Below are 22,133 nucleotides of genomic sequence, written 5' to 3' on the forward strand. Positions count from 1 at the left end.
ATTTATACTCAAGGAAAGAAAAGCTAAGAAATTTTATAACTGGTCAGATACCACCCAGCTAGTTAGAAGTGGAGACAGAATGTCACCCTGTCACACCCAGCCGATGGGCCCAAAAGCTTAACCTGGACACTGGCTGGGTTCTTACCTGCACTGCCCCTTGAACTTACCAAAAGCTCTCCTGGAACACACTGTCCCTTCATAAATTCCTATTTCAACAGAGCTAATTCGTACCTATTACTTTAAGGTTCAATTTATCTACTTTCCCTGGGATGCCTTCACTGCCAACTGACTAAAAATAGCCATCCCCGTGGTACATTATTCCTTTCATGGACCTTATAAATTTACTATCTTGTACAAACTGCTCATAGAGGCCAGATTTGCACAACCTCAGGGGAAAAAAAAGCGTTTGTCTGGTTAACGTATCGCTGATAACAGACAAGTTAACAGTCTAACCTCATTTTTACTGCTTTATCGGGGTACATTTGTGTAAAAACCATAATAACAAATTTGAAATCCTGCTTTAAACATTTCAAAGTATTTTTGAGAATATGATCCCTCTGTGTCTCAACTTGTAAAGGAAGAAAGTAAGTTATCTTATAAATGAAGAACCTGAGTTTGTTTTTGTTTGTTATTTATTTGACAGAGAGGAAGAGAGACCATGAGAGAGGGAATACAAGCAGCGGAAGCAAGCGGGAGAGGGAGAAGCAGGCTCCCCTCGGAGCAGAGAGCTCAACGCTAGGCTTAATCCCAGGATGCTGGGATCATGACCCCAGCTGAAGGCAGACACTTAACCACTGAGCCACCCAGGTGCCCCAAAGAACCTGAGTTTTTAAAAGTGAAGGGGCTCAGGGCGCCTGGGTAGCTTAGTGGTTTAAGCCTCTGCCTTTGGCTCAGGTCATGATCTCAGGGTCCTGGGATGGAGCCCCAAATCGGGCTCTCTGCTCAGCGGGGAGCCTGCTTTCCCCTCTCTCTCTGCCTGCCTCTGTGCCTACTTGTGATCTCTCTCTATCAAAAAAAAAAAAAAAAAAAAAATCTTAAAAAAAGTGAAGGAGCTCAATAAGCAAATCAGTATACCTCAGAACAGTATTTAGCATATAGTAGGTACTTAACAGAGGGCTAGGTAAGGGCCTGAGTAAGGCTAACTTAAATTTTGATATTTTTCACACTTTAATGCTCCTCTTGCTATGGTGTACCATCTGCATATATAGCAGATACTGTTGATGCCCACCCCACTCCCCTGCCACATCCCATGGCCATTACTACTCAAATGTACGCCCACACATTTTCAATTGCCAACACTAGTATTTCGTCACCTGAGGGTTTTCTCTGGATCTCTGTGGCAGGTGGGAAGCAGCCTTCAACTAAGAAGTAACTGGTTCTAAGGTGTAATACCCAAGAAGCTCTCTTGCTTTTTGGGTAGACAATTCTAAAGGATACCTTCTTGTAGCCTGCCCAAAAGAATAAAGCTTCACTTACCCAAAATGGTAGCTGGCTTAATACACATCCTTTACTGACAGCATTCTTTGCCTCCTAAATCAAACAACCTGCTCTCCAGTCTTTTGTCTTAGTCTGATTCTGGGAAATGAAATACGGTAGGATGGTAAAGTATTTGTAGTTTCAAAAACCAAGGGTAAAAAAGTCAGGAATCACATATAAATAATATAGTATAATCACATTTTTCAAAGAGGAAACATTAACCAGACACTATTTGCCACTGCACAGTTTAAAAAAAAAAAAATCCAAACTGGAAGTTAATGTTGGTACGTGAACTTGAACTTATTAATTTTCTGACATGAAAAGGAAAGAAGATTGCTTTGAAAAGTACAGAAGACACTTTAAAAATCTGTTGAGCAAAGTGCCATTTTAATACCCACTTTAGGCCTTCTATCTAACACCCTCCTCAGGTGTATAGGCTAAGAAAAGTAAAAATTCTCACATTCTATTAATCTACTCTTTTTCAAACAACTTTTTAAAGGCTGAGGGGCAGGGAGAAGAGACATCAGGTTGTTTTAATGAAGACATCTAATTACACAGCCTTTCTTAAACAGCCCACAGATCCCTGATTTTCATTAAATCAAATATAAGCTATTCCTCCCATATGCCTACATTTGATGTCACTTAGTATGTCCATTCATTTGTTCAAAATTTGCCAAACACTTTCTATGGAGAATTCTGAGGATTTACTTGTAAACACAGAAAAACAAAAGACACACAGTTCTCCCCAAGGAGTCTGCAGTCTAGCTGGTGAGGCAGAAAAATGAATCATTACCATTCAGGATGACAGCAGATGCTAAGGGTGCGTGGGGTCACAAAGGAAAAGCACCTAATCTGCATAGGGCAGGAGGAATGAGGTGTGGAGGGAGCAAAACTGGAATAAGACTCTTACAAGATGTTTGCTTTAAAATATGGTTCCCTGGGACGCCTGGGTGGCTCAGTCAGTTAAGTTGCTGCCTTCAGCTCCGGTCATGATCCCAGGGTCCTAGGATCGAGTCCCACATCTGGCTCCTTGCTCAGCAGAGAACCTGCTTCTCTCCCCACCTCTGCCTGCTTGTGCTCTCTCTCTCTCTCTCTGACAAATAAATAAAATCTTTTTTAAAATTTTGTAAAATAAAATATGGTTCCCCACACCTAGCTTACCATATTTTATTTGAAATTAAAATTAAAAACTACAAAACATGAACACTTAAGTGCACGGTGAAATTAATAATAAAAATTCATCACACTTAATCTCTTTTCACTTTGGGGTGCTCCTGGTTGGCTCTGGAAGATCTATCAAATGCCCGTCATAAGTAATCCACCAGCAATGGTGTGTAAGAAACTCCAGGGAAGATGAGATCTGAGCTAAAGCTGGAAGGAAAATCAGAAATTCTCTAGATGGGTTGAGAGAGGGAAGAGGGGTAGGATTCTTCTGGCAGAAATGTGTAAATGGATATCACTGAAAGACAGCATGGCACTCTTAGAAGTTAGTAGATTAGAACACCTGCACGAGGGAGAAAAGAGGCAGGTGGGGTATTTGAGAAGACAAAAGTACCAGGAAATGAGACTGGAAACACCAGCAAAAGTGTTACAGACCCTGATTTATTTTTTGAGGTATAATTCACATATCATAGCATTCACCCTTTTAACCTGTGCATATCAATGATTTTTTTAGTTTATGTATGTACAACCATCAGCTGTACAACCATCAACCCTCTGTAATTCCAGAACATCTTCATCAACCCCTAGAAGAAACCTATGCTTTAGTAGTCACATCCCATTTCCCCTCTCCCAACTCCGACAACCAATACTGTATTCTCATCCTGATATTTCAAATGGAATTATACAATATGTGACCTTACAAAAGATGCTATAAGGCAGGATTCTTCCACCCATCCTAATATTTTCAAGGTTCATCCATGAGTACTTTATTCTTTTTTCATGGCCCAGGATTATTCCGTTGTGTGCATATACCATATTTTGTTTACTCATTAGCTGGTAGACATTTGGGTTGTTTTCACTATTTGACTATTAAAAATGGCTATGAACATTTATGTACACCTTTCATCTAAAAATACGCTTTTAATTCTCTCGGGCATACATCTAGGAATGGAAGTGCTGTGTGATATGGTAACTTTTTAAACTTTGTGAGTAACGACCAGACTGCTTTCCAAAGTGGCTGAACCATTTTACATTCATACCAATGCTAAGGAGTCTGAAGTCATCCAGAAGTCAGGTGAGCCACTCAAAGTCTTGAGGTTGGGTAGAGTTATACTGAAATTCTAATTTAATTTTTTTAAAGATTTTATTTATGTATTTGACAGAGCGAGTGAGAGAGAGAGAGAAAGAGAGACAGAGAAACAACGAGAGGGGGAACAGAAGCAAGGGGAGTGGGAGAGGAAGAAGCAGGCTTCCCGTTGAGCAGGGAGCCTGAGGTGGGGCTCGATCCCAGGATCCCAGGACACTGGGATCATAACCTAAGCCAAAGGCAGCTGCTTAACGACTGAGCCACCCAGGCACCCCTGAAATTTTAATTTTAGAAAGGTCACTCTAGAAGCAGTCCAGAGAATGATTAATTTGGAAAATACGAGGCATCAAAGTCAGTTAGGTATCTACTGCAAATAAACCAGGTGAGACAAGAAAGTCTAATTAGGTTAATAATGATAGCAATGGGGAGGAGGAATTGGAATTGAAAAGAAGAGGAAGGGGGCGCCTGGGTGGCTCAGTGGTTTGGGCTGCTGCCTTCGGCTCGGGTCATGATCTCAGGGTCCTGGGATTGAGCCCTGCATCGGGCTCCCTGCTCCGCAGGAAGCCTGCTTCCCTCTCTCTCTCTCTCATTGCCTGCCTCTCTGCCTACTTGCGATCTCTGTCTGTCAAATAAATAAATAAAATCTTTAAAAAAAAAAAAAGAAGAAAAGAAGAGGAAGGAAAGGAAAATCACTTTTTTTTTTTTAAGATTTTATTTATGTATATGAGACAAAAAGAATGAGAGGAGAGCATGAGCGAGGGAGGGCAAAGCAGACTCTCCTGCTAAGCAGGGCGCCTGACCCAAGGGGGCTCAATCCCAGACTCTGAGAGTATGACCTGAGATGACCTGAGCCCTATGACCTGAGCCGAAGGCAGCTGCTTAACAAATTGAGGCATCCGGGCACCCAAGGAAATTGCTTTTAAAAACAATTAACTTAAAATTTAAATTACACAGTTAGAAGAGTATCATAAACTTCAATGCCTAAAAGATCAGGCAAGTAATGAAAATAAATAAAACACAAGACGTAAGCAATGGGGAGTGGAGACCATAACAAGAAGGAAAGAGCACGCCTAATCTAAGAAAAAGCAGCTATCACTCAGCTCCACCGTCCTCAATGTTATGCGGAACGTAGATGTAGTATTGTCAGATCTGCTCTTTGGTCAAAAAAAGCCAAAATCTGGATTTCATATTAAATATCGTGATTTTTAAATACAGCCAATTAACGCAATGTGTCTTTTCAATTCTGTGATATCAACAAAACATGCCTACGAGTTACAGTTTTTGATCTCCCCAACACGAAGTGAAAGGAATGGTGAGCCAAGAATCAGCATACATACACAGGGAAAGGGTGGACTGAAGATCCCACAGAGGAGATTGAGTAGAGGGCAGAGGCAGAGAGGAAACTGTAAGGGTTTGACATCCCAGAGGCTCAGCGATGATTGATTCCCAAAAAGGGAGTAAGTAGTAAACAGTGAAAAATATCACAGGGAGCCATTTCACACTGGGACTGAAAAGGGAATAAGAATTTGACAATTATGAAATACAAAATATGGGAAAATGAAAAAAAAATTGGTGAGCAATTTAGTTTTCTCTCTCTTCTCAAACCTTGTTTTCTTCAAAAGTCAGCATGAAAATTATGTGCCTCAAATTTTTACTTATATTTCTCAGAGAAGAGTCACCATTAACTATGTTGCACTCTTCAGCTGACAGATACTAGTCCAGTTTTTTTTAATGACGTCCTACGAAGAAGTTTTTTCTTTTGTTTGGTTTTTTTTATTAGATTTTATTTATTTATCTGATATAGATCACAAGTAGGCAGAGAGGCAAGCAGAGAGAGAGAGAGAGAGGAGGAAGCAGGCTCGCTGCTGAGCAGAACACCCAATGCAGGACTCGATCCCAGGACTCTGAGATCATGACCTGAGCCAAAGGCAGAGGCTTAACCCACTGAGACACCCAGGCGCCCAAGAAGTTTTTTATCTCTACGGTGCACGATCTTTTGTTCCTCTCAAGTTTACAGTTATAAAAATTAACTACTAACATGTCTTATAAACAAAAGAATTGTGAGAACAGCATATATAGCTTTGCCTGTGTGTTGTAGAGACGCAAACTAACAGCAGCTTACACAAGAGCAAAGTTTATTCCTCACTCACATCAAGTTCCAACCTGTTAAGCAGCTCTGCCTCAAGAAGTCATCACCATTGCTCCAGGCTTTAAAGCCTTAAAAAATATCTGGTTGCTCTGCTATCCTTAGAATGCTGGCCTCTTATCATGGTCTAAGAGAGTACACCACCATATCCACATGCCAGCAAGTAAGAAGGGAAGACAGAGCACACCCCTGTGTTTTCATGTCCCATCTGGAAGTTATACAGATCATTTCTGCTTACTGCCTATGGCCAGAATTTTGCCACATTGCACAATTCTTTGCTGCAAGAGAAGCTGAGAAATACCATCTTTATTCTGTAGGGGTCTGATCTCAGCAAAAATTCGGGAGCTCTGCATTTGAGGAAGATGGAGAAAGTAGATACTGGAGATAACTAGCAGTCTCCACCACAGAACGGTATTCAATTTTTTAAGATTCTGTTCTTAAAATTCTATAAATAATTTATATTTTGGTTCAATTTTACAAGAGAATATAAATCTGGCCTAACCTTTATGCTTAAATATTGGAAACAGAGCAATGTAACATTGCCACAATTTTGGCATCAGCGTGCTGGTATTTATGACAGTGCTGAAGAAAGTTAAAGTTAATTTTAATTTGTTCTTACAAAATTATTTTCCTAAGAATTCTAAAGCAACTCTAGTCTTCTTGCCATGCTTAACAACTAGCTTTCAAAAGACTACATTAAAAACTCAAATTATAAAATACAAAAATCATTGACATATTCCTACAGCATATGGAACTATACCACCTCAAAGATTCTTTTAAATTAACACAGTCAATTGTGCCCTTACTGCCAGAAAATGCTTGAAGTAACAACATGCTTGCGCTAAAGCAAGATGTGCTCCTGAATTTTGACACTCTATTCTCATATTAGTTCACAGTGTTATATTTTATCATTCAAATACTAGAGAAAACTAAAAATAAAATAGTTCACCAGCACATAGTTCATGACTACTTGATATGTGAACATTCTAAAAAGCTACCCCTGAACTATAGATTCTCCTAATATAAAAAGGAACTCCATAAAAAGCAATACAATTTAAAAGACAGTGACTTTAGTTGTTTTACGATCATTCACATCTATAAATTCAAGAATATATTACTACAAAGCTACCTGACTTCAATCCTTCTTAAGAAACAAGATCATAGGACACAGGACTTCCCTATAGTAAAATCTTTCATCCACATAAAAGTATGTAAATTACTATGCTCAACCAATTTCACTTCTTAATTTATGGCTGGCTTGCTTTAAGAACAATTTTGAATAGTTAGGGCAATGATTAAAATCATCAAGCATAATATGGGGCATAAATGACTATTAATACTTAATTTTTAAAAATATGTAGCACAAAGTGTTCATTATAGAAAGTTTGGAATCTACTGAAAATTAAAAAAGAATACCACAATAAACTGCATTAAAGTGAGTATTCAATACTTAAATCACCTTCAAAATTATCTTGACCAACAACATTTTACATGGAAGAGAAAAATGAATGGAGGATACATACTTCTAATCAAGATAAAATAATAGAGATGGGAAATGTACTCTTCTTGCAAAAAATGAAAGAGCTGTACAAAATATATGAAACAATAGTTTTTCAATACACTGGATATCAGGCAATAATCCCTGAGAAACAGGAAACATAATGCAAACCCTAAGAAATGGGAAACTGATGACATGAGCTCTATGACAAATGGCTCAGGGAAGGAAAAACAAGGCAGAGCCCAGCACAAATCCTGAGCTGAAGAGATGTATCTGAGAATCTAAGGCAATCAGAGCAGCTAGGTATCTCCAAAGTACCAGAGGAAGGAAAGCTGAACAGGAGAGATGTCCAAAGATCTGTAGATAACTCTCAGTTATTCGGCAAAATACATTATCAGCACTATAAGGGAAACAACACATGGCCAGATAAAGAACCACCATAAAGGACTAGAGGGAACAGTACCAAGCACTCACTCAAGGCTGGAAATTGTGCCTGTTCCCACCAGGAAGACTGGAAAACATTATAATTCACAGGGATTGGGCTAAAGCTAAACAAGACCTGAAAGGATCAAACTTTTTCCAAGTAACTAACTGCATCCCATTAAAAAAAATGCTTAAGAAGATTTATAGGGATATAAAAATATCCTGCACTGTACAAGGTAAAATTGACAATGTCTGGTATCCATCAGAAATTACCAAGAAGAAAAGTATAACCCTAACAAGGAGAAGAATCAACCCAACAAAACTGGTCAAGAACTAAAATAATGTTAGAATTTGTAGACAAGGTCATTAAAACGGTTATTATGAATCTATTCCATATGCTTAAAAGAGACACAGAAGATTTTTAAAACACCTAAACTTTAATGTATGTGATTAATAAAAACACACACACTAAATGTGATTACCAGTAATGAACTTAAACACACAATAAGAACTATCCAAAAATGAAATACACAGAGAAGAAAAAAAAAAAATTAAAAAAAAAAAAAAGAACACCAGTGATCCTAATATATATGTAATTGAAGTTCCTGAAAGGGAGTAGAAAGGCAAGGGGAACCAAGCAAATTTGGGGGAAAATAATAACTACATTCCTTTCAAATTTGATAGAAATCATAAATCCAAAGATCCAAGAAGATCAATGATCCCAAATTACAAGAAACACAAAGAAAGCAATACCATAATCAAACACACCATAATCAAATTTTTCAAAACCATTGAAAAAGGGAAAATGTTTAAGGACATGTTGTACATAAAGAGGAAAAAAATAAAATAAAAATAAGGACAGCAGCATATTTCTCCTTAAAAAAAAAAAATGCAAGTAGGAAAACAGTGGAGTAACATCTTTAAAGTCTGAAAGGAAAAAACTGTCAATTTAGAATTCTATATCCAACAACAATCTTATAAAATGAAGGTGAAATAAAGATATTTTCCAATATACAAAAGCTGAAAGAATTCATTAGTAGCAGACCTTTGCCGCATGAAATATTAAAGGAAGACCTCCAGGCAGAAGAAAGATGATACCAGATGGAAACGGTATGAAAGCATAAAAGGAAACGAAGGAATGAAAGAAAAGAAAAGCACTTAAAATGGCAACTACATGAGGAAATACAAAAGATTTGGTTTTATTATGTAATCTCTTTAAAAGACTATTTGGTGTTTAAACAAAACTAAGGTGGTGGTGAGTTTATAAGATATGTAAAAAAAATAGGATATGAAATAAAATTTAATGTGTTTCTAATAGCTACTCAAAATTATTATTTTCTCCAAGAACATTTCAGATGTGCTATTCCAGAGAAATTAAAACTGTAACCATCATTCTAAAATCCCATTCCATTTGGTCTACATTTTCTCATTTGGCTTGACCATTCTTAGCATTATACTTTTGAATATACAATTTAGGAGAAGTTTATTACATTTGTTTTCATAAAGAAGTAGCAACTCCAGAAAGGTGTCCTCAGTAAACAAGCTAGCTCATACAGTTTCACAGCGGCTTTTGTTGAAATTTATAAATAAAAGCAAATAATTATTGTTTCTCTACAATGCTAAACTCATCAAATATTTTAATGGAGGTAACTGTCAAAATTTGGGTCAAACAGATAAGTAGATTAGAAATACATTTATAGGGGCACCTGGGTGGTTCAGCTGGTAAAGCATCTGCCTTTGGCTCAGGTCATGATCCCAAGGTCCTGGGATCAAGCCCCACATCAAGTCCCTGCTCAGCTGGGAGCCTGCTTCTTCTCTTCCTCTGCCCCTCCTCCTGCTTGCATTCTCTTTCTCTGTCAAATAAATAAAATCCTTGAAATAAAAAAATAAAAAATAAATAGAAATATATTTATAGCACAAGTCACAAAACAAAGTTTTCTTCCTTGTTCCCTCAACCTGCCTAAAATGAACAAAATGCATAATACACATAATTAGGTATTTTTAGGAAAAGATTTATCAGCAAGTTGGAGCAGAAGATAACAAAGCAGTGCTACCTTCTCACCCTTAAGAGGCAGATGAAAGCAATCATGTGGCCAAAGCACAATTCACAAGTCATGAGCATAAGATTCTGTATATTGCTACTGAGTTTTTCTCTTATTATATGACATTTATCTAAAAACAAATCTACAAGTTCTCTCAGTGAGTAGCCCTGTGCTGGAATGAAAGTGGAAATAAAGAAATACAAACAAGATGCATCTTTTGGGTAGTAGGGGGAAAGTAGTTCCAAGGTAAAAATTTTGTATTGACAAAACTGCCTTGGAAAGGGAGTTAACTCAGTCATAAAGTATAGTTTACAGGCTTTTGGATATATAATCCTGAAAGGAAATTCTGATGCATATTGAAATTTGGGAACTAATACTTTAGACTAAAAGAATGAACAAAAGCAAGTTGCCATACTGAAGTCTGTATTCAAATTTTACTATGTAAAAAACTATTAAATCTTAGCAGTAGAGAATGAGTGGAAAATTTGTGTTTCTGCTTGCCAGCAAAGTTCACATCAATTTATTTGCTATTTGGTCTCTATCTAGTTAGTTTCTACCATTACATATCACTAGATTCAGCATTCTCAAAAGAATTAAATGAGATAATACATGTGAATATACCCACTACTGAGGTTCAGTAAATATGTGATGAATTTTAACCAAAGTCTTCCTCTTGAAGTTCTACAACTTGCATAAAAGACCTTGGCCACTTAAAGGAAGCATTTCCTATCTTTCTAAAAGGAATATTTTGGTGTATTGATTTCATGCAATTGATACCAGCTGTGAAAATTGTTAGGTTTGGATTGTATCTTACGTAGGGATTGAATCATCATAAGTTTAAGTGTGGATGATGCCACTTCATTCTTCTTCTCTACCAGAAAGGATAAAATGATATGAAAAGTAAAAAAGTTGATAGAAGAAAAGGAAAACTGAGACATTTTTAAGAATATGTAAATGTGGTAGGGCACCTAGGTGGCCTTGTGGGTTAAGTGTCGGACTTTTGATTTCAGCTGGGGTCAGGATCTCAGGGTCACAGGATCAAGCCCTGAGTTGGGCTCTGTGTTCAGTGGGGAATCTCCTGGAGATTCTCTCTCTCCCTCTGCCTATGCCCCTCCCCTACTGCAAGCACGCTTGGGCACACAGGCACACACACTCTCTCTCTTTCTCTTAAAATAATAAATAAACAGGGGCCCCTGGATGGCTCAGTGGATTAAGCCTCTGCCTCTGGCTCAGGTAATGATCTTAGGGCCCTGGGATCGAGCCCCACATTGGGCTCTCTGCTTGGCGTGGAGTCTGCTTCCCCCTCTCTCTCTGTCTGCCTCTCTGCCTACCTGTAATCCCTGTCAAATAAATAAATAAAATCTTAAAAAAAGAAAAATCTACATTTAAAAAAATAACAAATTAATAAATCTTAAAAAAAGAGAATACATAAATTTGAAATCAAAATACCAGCAGACATTAGTCTGTCAAATCAAATACGGAATATTATAAACACCATTATAAACAATGATGATAATAATGATGATCAAATACAGAATCCAAGTTTAAATGGCTTATTAGGAAAGAAAAGGTTTAAAACAATGAGAATAGCAAACACAACGAAACCTGGGCAATTAGAAAAAAGAAAGTAAAAAACACATATATATATGTAAAACTTACCTATAAAGTAGTCAGTGTCAGGCCTCTACACTAGTAAGGATATGATAAAAACCCAAATCAGATGATGGGATGAATGAAAGGATGACACGCGATGTTGTTGGTCATTTGGGAAAAGAATGAAACCAATCTGATGGAATATATATTGTCGTGTGTTTAAAGGAATATAACTCAAATAAATAAATAAAATAACTGATTTTATTCATCCAATAACAACTTCCAACAACATCTAATTACAACCAAAAAATGTAGCAGTGTTGGTGATGTGGGCAAAAGAGTTTAAGAATGGAGGCATTATACCTGAATCTCAGCAGCCTACCAATCATATGACACTATTTTATAATTAAAATTAAGTACAAGTAAATTCAGGCTCTCAGCTTGACTACATTTCAGATGTTCAAAGGTCACATGTGCCTAGTGACTATGACAATTGGAGAACACAGATACAGAATAGTTCCACTACCAAAGAAGATTCTATTAGACAGCACTGACCTATACAAGCATTAAAAGTGCCTTGTATATGAAGCGTGAGATCGAAAAGAAAATATGCACATGCACACACACACAAACAAAAGCCAATAACTCCTCTGCTCTTTCTTTCAGACCATTTACTGAGTATTTCTCCGATAAGAGTTGCTGTGCTAGGCATTTGGAATCCACAGATTAAAACAAAAATAGTCCCTGCCCTTAGGAGTTCACAGTGCCATACAAAATAACAACATAACAGCTGGTCAATCAGCAAACACTTCTTAGGCCCCAACTAACAGAAATGCACTTAGGTCTGTAGAATAAAACAAACAAACAAACAAAAAACAGTAAGCATGTTCTCACTGCCTTCACAGGGTTTACAATCTATTTAATGACACAACACAGAGGAAGACAAAATATTTTAAGTGGCAATTAGTGTTTGAACTATGTATTTCAAACTGAAAAGTCAGATGTGAAATTTTGTTTTTCCATTTTGGGTTTTCACTGGGATGACAATATAAAAGTATAAAATAAATATAAATATATTGGAATTAAGTTCTGAATAAGCATCTGTAAGACAAAATAACCACCATGGAGTTTTCATTCCACTATTTGCAATTGGTATTTTCAATCATACAGTTACTAGGTGAAGGCAAAACAACACACAGCTTGTTAAACAAATAAATTCCAATGAGGAAAAAAAAGGTGAGGATGAACTGAGTCACTATAGAACACATGGTAGTAAGGCATCCAGAAGTCCCTGCACTATAGTGGTTAAAATCATCATGGTTCTTGAAGGTGATGCATACATGTTATCTGTGTGTAGTTTCTACACAATCTGTTCTCCATTCCTGCGATCTCTGGATATGACTACACATTTTTACACATTTAAAAAAAAAAGGATACACATTTTTTTAAAGATTTTATTTATTTGAGAGAGAGAGAGACAGAGCGAGAGCGAGCATGAGCAGGGGGAGAGTGGCAGAGGGAGAAGCAATGTTACTCCTTTTAATTTCACCAATTCTGCCGTTTATATTTAATGTTGGCTCGTTGGTTTTAGTTTTATAAATTTGTGAAATCTAGAAGTAAAAATGTTTTCACTGTATTCCATGTTCTTACATACTTACATAAAATGTTTAGTAAGAATAACTTAGCTTCATACTGGATAGACCAGTAGTCTTAGCTAAAATCAGACCATTCTTCCTATGGTGTTTTATTTGGAAGGGTGCTCATGAGGAAACCAAATCTCTTCTTCCCTTCTTTCCATCTGGGTATGAGAGGCTATAGATCTCTAGTGGGCTACAGAGGAATTGCAGAGACCACAATAAGATTTGTATATCATTTCATGTATTAAATATAACACTATATTTCAAAAGTATAAATTAAAAATGCTGTTCTGGGCACCAAAAAATGCAAATTCCTTTCACGGCTTTACTCATAGTAGCCTTTTATTATTATGGATTTTTCCAATCCATTAATGATAAAACTCAACTTTACATCTGTGTAAACCACTGCCATAGTCCTAAATTACGACAGGAATTCAGAGATGAATGAGATCATTGTGAGCTACAATAATCAGATGAAGCATCACAAAAGTGTAGGGGCAGAAACTGGGTAAAGGAGAAGAGGAGCACAGAGAAGGTACACCCTCTAAAAGGGCACACTTTTCCAAATCCAACTCCAGAGGAGTAACATTCTGATTTTGGCTAAGAGATGGCTACTGATAGTTCTGGAGGCAGCAGATTCAAAAAAAGGCATTGAGAATCCTAGACTGAAAGAAACTTGTGCTATTTGGTACTATTTCAATTGCAAAAGACAGAAGCTCAATTTCTGAAAAACTCCTTGCTCACATAATGTAAAACCACAATATCATTGGTAGAATGGCCTCAAGAATGACGGGATGCTGGAACTGAAAAACGAAAGCATTGCTTCTGTTTGTTCCCCATCTCCTCTCTCCTCCCCCACACACTCATTCACATCTTGACTTTTCTTTACATGTCAGGCTGCTTGTTCAATATCTAAAACCTAAGTCACTAGCAAGTTCCAAGCTTAGGGCTAATAACCTCAAAGTCATACAGCAAGGAGTGACAAGAATGAAAAAACAAAAAGGCAATAAATAAATAGGGCTAGGTCCAGACTCTGAGAGCACCTGGTGCCAGGCTAAATGGTTCGGGCTTTTAGGGTCAAAACTGGCCTAAATTAGAACATCTAAGTCCTATACAAAAAAAAACAAAAGTTTATTTCAAGATTTCCTGAGCTGTAACTTGTTGGGGAATAGGTTACAGTAGCCTACCCTAAAATGCCACACTGAGTGGTCCATAGGTATGCACCTGACCTAACACAATCCAGTCACAGTGCTGCTTCATGGTATTCTGTTTAAAATGTTTACATTTTGACTTAAATGCCTAGGGAAATCTTAAAGTCCTCCTCATACTGCGCTGGGATGTGGGGTACAACTCTGCAAAATTAACAGAATACAGATGAGTCCCACACTGAGCTTGTATCTTGCAGGAGAGCAGCAAGGGGATCTGAGCAAATGATTGCGATCAATGGAACTAGATCCATTTAAAGAAGAGATTTAAGTACATAAAACAGAAGAGAAAAAAGTAGAATATCTATGAATAGAATTCAGATGCACCACAGAGTAGAAAGGGGGACTGAGTAATAGAAGAACAAAGGAGGAATATCTCAATAGACTTTTCAAGTAGATCAAAACAGTGGCATCTACTGAAAAAGCTATAGAAAGAACCCTATGGCCAAAGAGGCAATGAGAATTCATCATGTTTCCTAATTGAATTTAATAGAAATCTACATATAGGAGAGAAAGGAGACACAGAGCTTTATATTTCTGCCAAAATGATAAGTAGAAATAAAAATATACAGCCTCCACTCCACATTCTTACTTTTAGATGGAAGACAGACCTATAATCTGCACTTCCTGCTGGGAAAAAAGAAGGCACGACACAGCACACTCTCTCACTCCTCCCTTTAACCCTCATACTCCAGTATCCAGTTCTCATAAGATGAACGAAGGAACCCAAAAGCAATTGTAGTGCCGACATTCACTTCAGTGGGAAAAACAAGCCTGTCGCCTGGAAGCCTCACTTACTGCTTGTGAGTAGGGGATGTGTATGATGAGACTATGGGCTTTGAAATCAGAATTAGATTCAATTCCTGGTGCCACCCATATGTGAAGAACCCTTAGCAAGGTATTTAAACTTTCAAAAAGTCTCCTTTTCCTTGGGAGGGAAGCAAGGGAGGCAGAACTGGAGAAACAAACTCAGTTGCCAGAGATGGGAGGCAGATTAAATAAAACAACTCCTGCAAATTGCCTGGAGCTAGAGCAGTGTTCAGTAGACGCCCCTGCCCCTACACCACAGATTGAGCCACAATTGTAGCTGGATCTGGGATGGTCTCTGAAAAATAAGGGGAGGCCAATTTGTGGACCTCCAAATCACAGTATTGGTTTACACAAGGACTGGTGGCAGTAGTCCTTTAAAAATCTTTCATACGTGGAGCACCTGGGTGGCTCAATGGGTTAAAGCCTCTGCCTTCAGCTCAGGTCGTGATCCCAGGGTCATGGGATGGAGCCCTGCAGCAGGCTCTCTGCTCAGCAGGGAGCCTGCTCTCTGTCTGCCTCTCTGCCTACTTGTGATCTCTGTCTGTCCAATAAATAAATAAAATATTTTTTAAAAATCTTTCATATGTGGAATATATTAAAAACTAATTATGTGAATGCCTAGTATAACATGTTTGTTAATGAGACTCATCTTTTTAAAGGCTTCTACCCCTTTTTTACCATGACTGTTGCAGGGTTCTTGTCTTAAGAAGTGGAAGAATGAATCTGGTGGACAAAAGAGTGAAGTGAAAGTTTATTAAGTGAAGGTGAGAACCAAAAGGAAAGAGAAAGCCTCTCTAGAGTGAGAGGGGTCCCCAATGGGTTGCTACTGAGGGCTCTTATGGGCTGATGGCTTTTATGGTGGGTCTTATATAGAAAATTGGCCAGGGAACTTGGTAAAGTTCATGTCAATAACATGGTTTGTAAATATCATGAGAATATCCTGTCTATACTTAGAAGGAACAAGGTGTTTTTATAAATATCATGAGCACAAACAAGGTTTTGCCTCCTCTCTGTTTAATATCTCCTGGATTTCTCCACATGGGGGATTTCTGTGATCCTGGTTACTAATTTCCTAGGTGAGTCTAGTCACTTAGCCCCCTAACTGTCTCTGGCTACCTAGCCTCTCCTGTCGCTCACTCACCACCATCCCTAAATGAAACCTCACTACCCCCATTCCCCTAAATCCTGCAAGAGTTTTCTTCCTCTGGAATTTCATGACTCCAGCTACTATCCAGTTCAAGTCTGTTTCCAGATGGTCATCATGCCTACCCTGGTCAAAAACTTCAACATTTCACTAAGCTCACATTTTTGTCCTTTCCTTTGGCAATAGACACTTGTCCTCCATCCGTTAGGGGCCATGAGCAACTGAACCCTGTGGTTACACATGAAAAATGCTTTCTCTTATAATACAGAGCTCACCTTCTACTACAGAAGCTGGTGTGCAAAAGTGAGAGAGAACATTTGACTTGCTTCTAATCAATAAAATATGGCAAAGGTGATGGATGTCACAGTCTTGATTAGATTATGTTACATGACAAAAGTGATATGTGATGCCCATTCATTATAAAAGATGGTCTTGTACTGTAGCAACAACTTTTCATTGCTGACTTTGAAAAGTAGGCTGCCACGTTATAAAAGTGCCTATGAGAGGGTCACATGGTCAAGAACAGCAGGCAGCCTCTAAGATCTGTGAGTGGTCCCTTACTGATAATCAGCAAGAAACTAGACTTCAGTCCTACAACCACAAGGAGATGAATTCTCCCAACAATCTAAGGAAGTTTAGATGCAGATCTTACCCTAAGTGAACCTCAGCAGAGCAGGCCTAACCAAGACCTGCTGAGATCCCTGAACACAGGATGTGACTGGGCCATATATGGACTCCTTAGCAATGAAAATGAGGTAATAAATGTGCATTGTTTCAAGCTGCTAAAAAGTTGTGGCAATGTGTTACAGAGCAACAGAAAACAAATAGAGTCAATATCCTCTCATAACATTTATTTAATACTTAAATTAACTAAAGTTGGTTTCAATGACTTGCTGTCAAATATCATGAGTGATATCTGAGTGAACCAAATCTTATCCTTCCTTTACTGGCCATTTCAAATTCCACTCATCACTATTCTGTTCAAATTAGACTAGTCCACACTAATCATATCTTATCATAGGTTCTGTAGAAATGGGAGCAAACCACCATTTCCAGCAATTTCAACTCATTTCAGTTTCACCAACAGCATGCTATACTCTCCCTGGTACAGCAAAAAATATTAAAAATGGGTGTTTTCCTCTCTTTGAGGCTCTAAATGTAATTTGTTACAGTAAATGGCAAACCACACTTGCAAAGTAACTTTTCTCAGTATTTCACACTTAACAATGTTTGGATGAACTCCTATAAACCATACATTTAAGGAAAGGCCAGTAAATAAATAAAACTTAATAAAGTAGAGAACAGCCGGTACCATCTCCTCATTAGAAAATGACAAAAGTATTTTCATCAAATACACAAAGCCTGCATAACATTACATATTACTCTTTTCTATGAAAATACAATGCTTTCTTGTCCATCGTGGATAATGTATTCCACTTCTGAATCTAACAATACAATATCAGAAGTCTTGGCTGTTACAAATCATGTGGGCAATTACCTTGAAAAATTCCAGTGAGATCTGAAAAACAGGGAATTTGAAAAAAATTAAGAAAAAGTCATGAGTATGTTCTCCACAGAACAAGCTGCTATCCTTTCTTTTTTTTCTTTTGTTTTATTATTAAGTATGATTTATCTAGATACAATGTATACATGAACAGAAACAACCAGATAATTGCAGAAACCCTCTGTTCACTTTTGAGTTCTTTAAGCTCAGCCAAAGAAGCAGAGCTAATAGAAGATGGGTGTCCTGACACCCAGAAAAACATGATCTCTAATCGATACTGGCTGGCTCTGGAGTGGATGGTCCATTACGATCCTCAGTCAATATTCTATCTTCTCAAAAATCACATTTTGAGCTCTCACTAGTAGCCTGATGATCTTCAAGCTTGATGATGGTGCTGATAAAATTCAAAGCAGCCTTGACCATTAAAAGGATAGTATGCGATTTATAAGGTAGGGCCAGTGGGGACAGAGAGATGTGTGACATAGGGATTGACTGCAAGAATGAATACCCCTCAGAGATGTGTATGTGTGTTTTAGCACTAGCTACTGGGGTCACAGTTCTCCCCCATCAGCAGACACCAGTAAGGGCCCCTTCCCTTATGACCCTCTTGGCAGATATAAAATCTGATCAGCATATCTACAAAGCTAAGCACCTTAAAAATCCAAGAGTGTACAAATTTTTGAAAGTATCGTTCAACATAGCCACAGGAGCAGCTTGTTATTGTGAACAGAATACAAGAAATATAGATGTTACCCTCACCTTCACACTGATTCACTAGTGTGTGACCTTGGATCTATCAGGGTACCTGCTGCCTTCTTCTGAAAATGAGAACAATATGTCTTCCTACGTGCCTCTCAAATGTTTTGAAGAATATCTGAGAACGGTTAAGAGTTATAATAACAAGCCAGGAAACAATTGTACCTATCTGCAAATGTGTGCAGTAAGAATTAAGTATGACATCTTTATTGAAAAGAAAGGGCTTCAAACAATAAAAGCCCCCCACCAATTTAAACATTAATATAATTACATTTTTTAAAATATCGAAGCAAAAATAAAAAGCCACACTTGAATGTAATAAAAAATGTCCTTAACTACAATATTTCACTAATGAGAAGGTGCAGATGCTACATACAGAAGGATTTTATGATGTCCATATGCTTCTCAAATGACTCTCCTTGTTAGCTATTTCTCCATATCTCTATTTAAGAATAACCTACACCTTCCCCGCTGAGCAGGTGTAAATTGCAGTATTATATGTTGTAATATTTAAACAAATTCAAAATAGAAATAATTTTAATGAAAAGAAATGAAAGCCATACAGCCATAAAACATCTTTAGATGTTGATATTAATACAAATCTGAATTACGTGTATCACCGAAACTAGTAGGTTAAACAACTTATCCCATCAGTTGGCTTTATAATTTAAAATTCCTAAAAATCCATATATATTCCAAACATACACCAAATATATATAATAAGTTATTATTATTATTATTATTATTATTTGTCAGTAACTTCATAAAACAACACTGTCTACCAGAAATATAGACAAAATAGTGGTCATAAAACACTCAATCCTAAAAGTCTGTTACACTGTATAAAATTACCTTTTTAATTTCAGAAGTGCCATCATTATTTTTTGAGGATGGCAGTTTAATATACCAAACACTCTGTAGCCAAAGAGCGTTTGGTCTGACTTTCCAGTGAAGGCCAGACCAAAAGGCTGAATTGCAGAGGGAAAGAAATAGGAAGACTGAGGTTTAAAAAAAAAAAAGGAAAGAGAATACTTCCTTCCTAACCATAAACTGATACTTCATTTAAATCTCCTAATTCCTTTTGCAAAATCCTCTCAGCATCTAGCCCTGTCTATTCTGAGTGAAGATGATCAAAATCAGGAGAGCTGGGAAAGCATCTCTCCTTCTAATTATCAAAGGTCAGACTGAGGATTCCCACTCTACCTGCACCTGTTTGTGACTGAAACATAAAGGAAAACATTCACTTTTTCCCCACACAGAAAATGACATATTCCAAGAAAATGAGCTCTTTTTGAGATTTGCCTCATTCAAACAAAATGGATGAATAAATAAATTACAAGAAAGTTTTACAACTGACTAAATTATTTGTCCTTTTGGAAATACAATATTCTTATTAAGTAGTTTAAATGGAAATGCTTTCCAGAAGGCACATGAGTGATTTGGTTTTTGGGTAAATTGGTCCAAACTGGAATAGTGGTTTAAAAGGAAAAGGAGGACCAATTATTTGTGGTAAAAAGCAAATACATTAAACAACAAGTTTTCAGTCATCAAAATTTCCATAATAAACACCAAAGAACCAAAGAGTAGTTCAAAAGATATCTTTTCCAAACATGATATTTTAATTGTCCTCATTTACTAACTGCAACTTATTCTGTGCTGTTATTAATTACAGGATTTAAAAGATTTGCAGTGCATCAGAAAATAACATCCAGACCTTTCCAAATGTCAAATTGTTTTCTTTCTAAATCATTTAAATTATTCTTTCTTTACTATAAATTCTCTATGTACTTACTCCCTTCTTCTAGCTTTTAGTAATGCTTGCAAGATTTGAAAACATTGATGTACTCTAAATACCTGTAATTCCTAAATCCTACCCTTTTTGAGAAACCTCAACACACCAAACGTATTTAGTTCTATAAGCACTGTTATACCCTCTGGGGAGAAGAACGTTAACTCTTCGGTTTCTTTTCCAGTTAAGTTTAACTTTTTAAGCCCTTCTTACCCCACTCCCACGTTTTTCATACACATACACATCATTATGTGTATACACACCCACAATATACACAGAAGGGCAATATATGTAGATAGCTCATTTCTCACAGATTTCAAAATGCTATGGTTACTTAACCTAAAAGTTCCTTTTAGGAGATTATACACACCTCCCGGCAGGAAAACAAACGCGACACATCTTTCTGAAATTAGAGCGCAGGAGCCTCACTAGAGAATTTCCAAACCCATATCACCTGAACCGCGTCCTCAGCTCCCCGCTGCAGGCCACCTCTCCTGACAAACCTCGCCTCGGATCTGGGGAGCAGCTCAGTTCCTTTCGATCACACCAAGAACGCACAGGCAGGCCTCTGACACCTCTCACTGCGGACAAGTGGGCGATGGCTTCAATGCCAAACGCTGCCCGCTAGGCACTCAGGGAACGCCCCCTGTTCTCTGCTCCCCCTAGTCCCCCCCTGTGACACCCTCGAGGCATTTAATTATCCAGTTTAATAAGTTTACGATTTATCAACCTCCTTCCAATACCTAAAAAACACTGAATTATTTCCCATCTCCCAGGCTCCGGAACTTTTCTTAAAACCCAGAATCCTGATGTATAGACTTGAAACTGAAGTCCCCCCACGAAACATCAAAGGTACCCCCACTAAGTACTGCTCCCCTCAAGCAACACGTTGGCAGTACAAACTTTTCATTCATAACTCGGCTCCAGCATAAAGTGTGTGTGTGTGTGTGTGTGTGTGTGTTGAGGGGGGGTGTCGTGTCACCGACCCCTCGCCTGGGCATGTCGTAGTCCACGTCTTTTTGCTCAGCAAAAGAAATCACCTGGCACTGAACTTAGGACAAAGGTTCCCTTAAACCCACCAGCCTCTGGGTTGGGAGACGCAAGGCAAGCTGTGTTGGGGTCCGGACTGGGATGCTGTTAACCTGGGGAATCCGAACAGGGAATCCAGCGGTACATCCGGGGGACGCTTGGCCCCCAATTCCCAGGGCTTTCCCCGGGCACCAGCCGGGGACCCGGCTGTGGTGCCACTCACCTCCGCCCGCGCCTGCTGAGGCTGTCGCGCCTTCCTTCGCCCCGCGCCGGCGACCCCCTAACTTCTCCCCCTTCTCCAAACAGCCATCTTTCGCTGAGAAGAGAATGGCGAGGTTGAAGCAAAGGGTGGGGGGGGGGGGGGGTTTGAAAGTTGACTCGGGGACCGCCGCTGCTCCGCCAGCAGGGACTTACCAGCCGCGACAGGCGCCTGAGGAGGAGACCGCGGTGAGGGCGGCGGGCGCGGCGGGGCCGGCTCGGTGCGCGCTGCGCGGTGTGCGGGACGCGCCGCCGCCGCGGCCACCGCGCGCGGGGGGGAGCTCGGGAGGGCGGTGCGCGCGACTGCGAGCTGCGAGCTGCGAGCTGAGCCGGTGGCGGCGCGCGGAGGATTTACTAAAAATAGCAACTCTTGGGGAGGAGGGGGGGCGGAGGTGGGAGGGAGACGGAGAGGCCAGGCCGGGAGCCCCAGCGCGGCGGAGGCTGGGCGGGGCCGGTGGGAAGGGAGGCAGGGCGGCCGACGGGAGCGCGGGCCCAGGCGCCGGAGATCCGCAGGCCCGCGAGCCGCCGGCCGGGGGCAATGAAGAGTGCGGGGACACCTGGGCGCGCGGCCGAGG

At 39.0% G+C, this 22,133-nt stretch overlaps 1 protein-coding gene across 6 annotated transcripts in view; it reads right to left on the minus strand.

Annotated features, from left to right (window-relative positions):
* HDAC9 (histone deacetylase 9) overlaps positions 1 to 21,802 on the minus strand; it is a 936,353-nt gene extending 914,551 nt beyond the window's left edge. For 5 of the 6 annotated variants that reach the window (XR_009403815.1, XM_059396749.1, XM_059396744.1 and 2 more), the window contains exons 1-2: positions 21,715 to 21,795; positions 21,524 to 21,616 (exon numbers count right to left, since the gene is read on the minus strand). The gene's annotated coding sequence lies outside the window, so the exon portion shown is untranslated. Of the gene's footprint in view, positions 1 to 21,523; positions 21,617 to 21,714 lie in introns of all 6 variants that reach the window. The other variant, XM_059396742.1, reaches the window with a different exon arrangement.
* Positions 21,803 to 22,133: the final 331 nt, after the last annotated feature.

This window comes from Mustela nigripes, chromosome 4, assembly GCF_022355385.1.
Source record: "Mustela nigripes isolate SB6536 chromosome 4, MUSNIG.SB6536, whole genome shotgun sequence".
NCBI lineage: Eukaryota > Metazoa > Chordata > Mammalia > Carnivora > Mustelidae > Mustela > Mustela nigripes.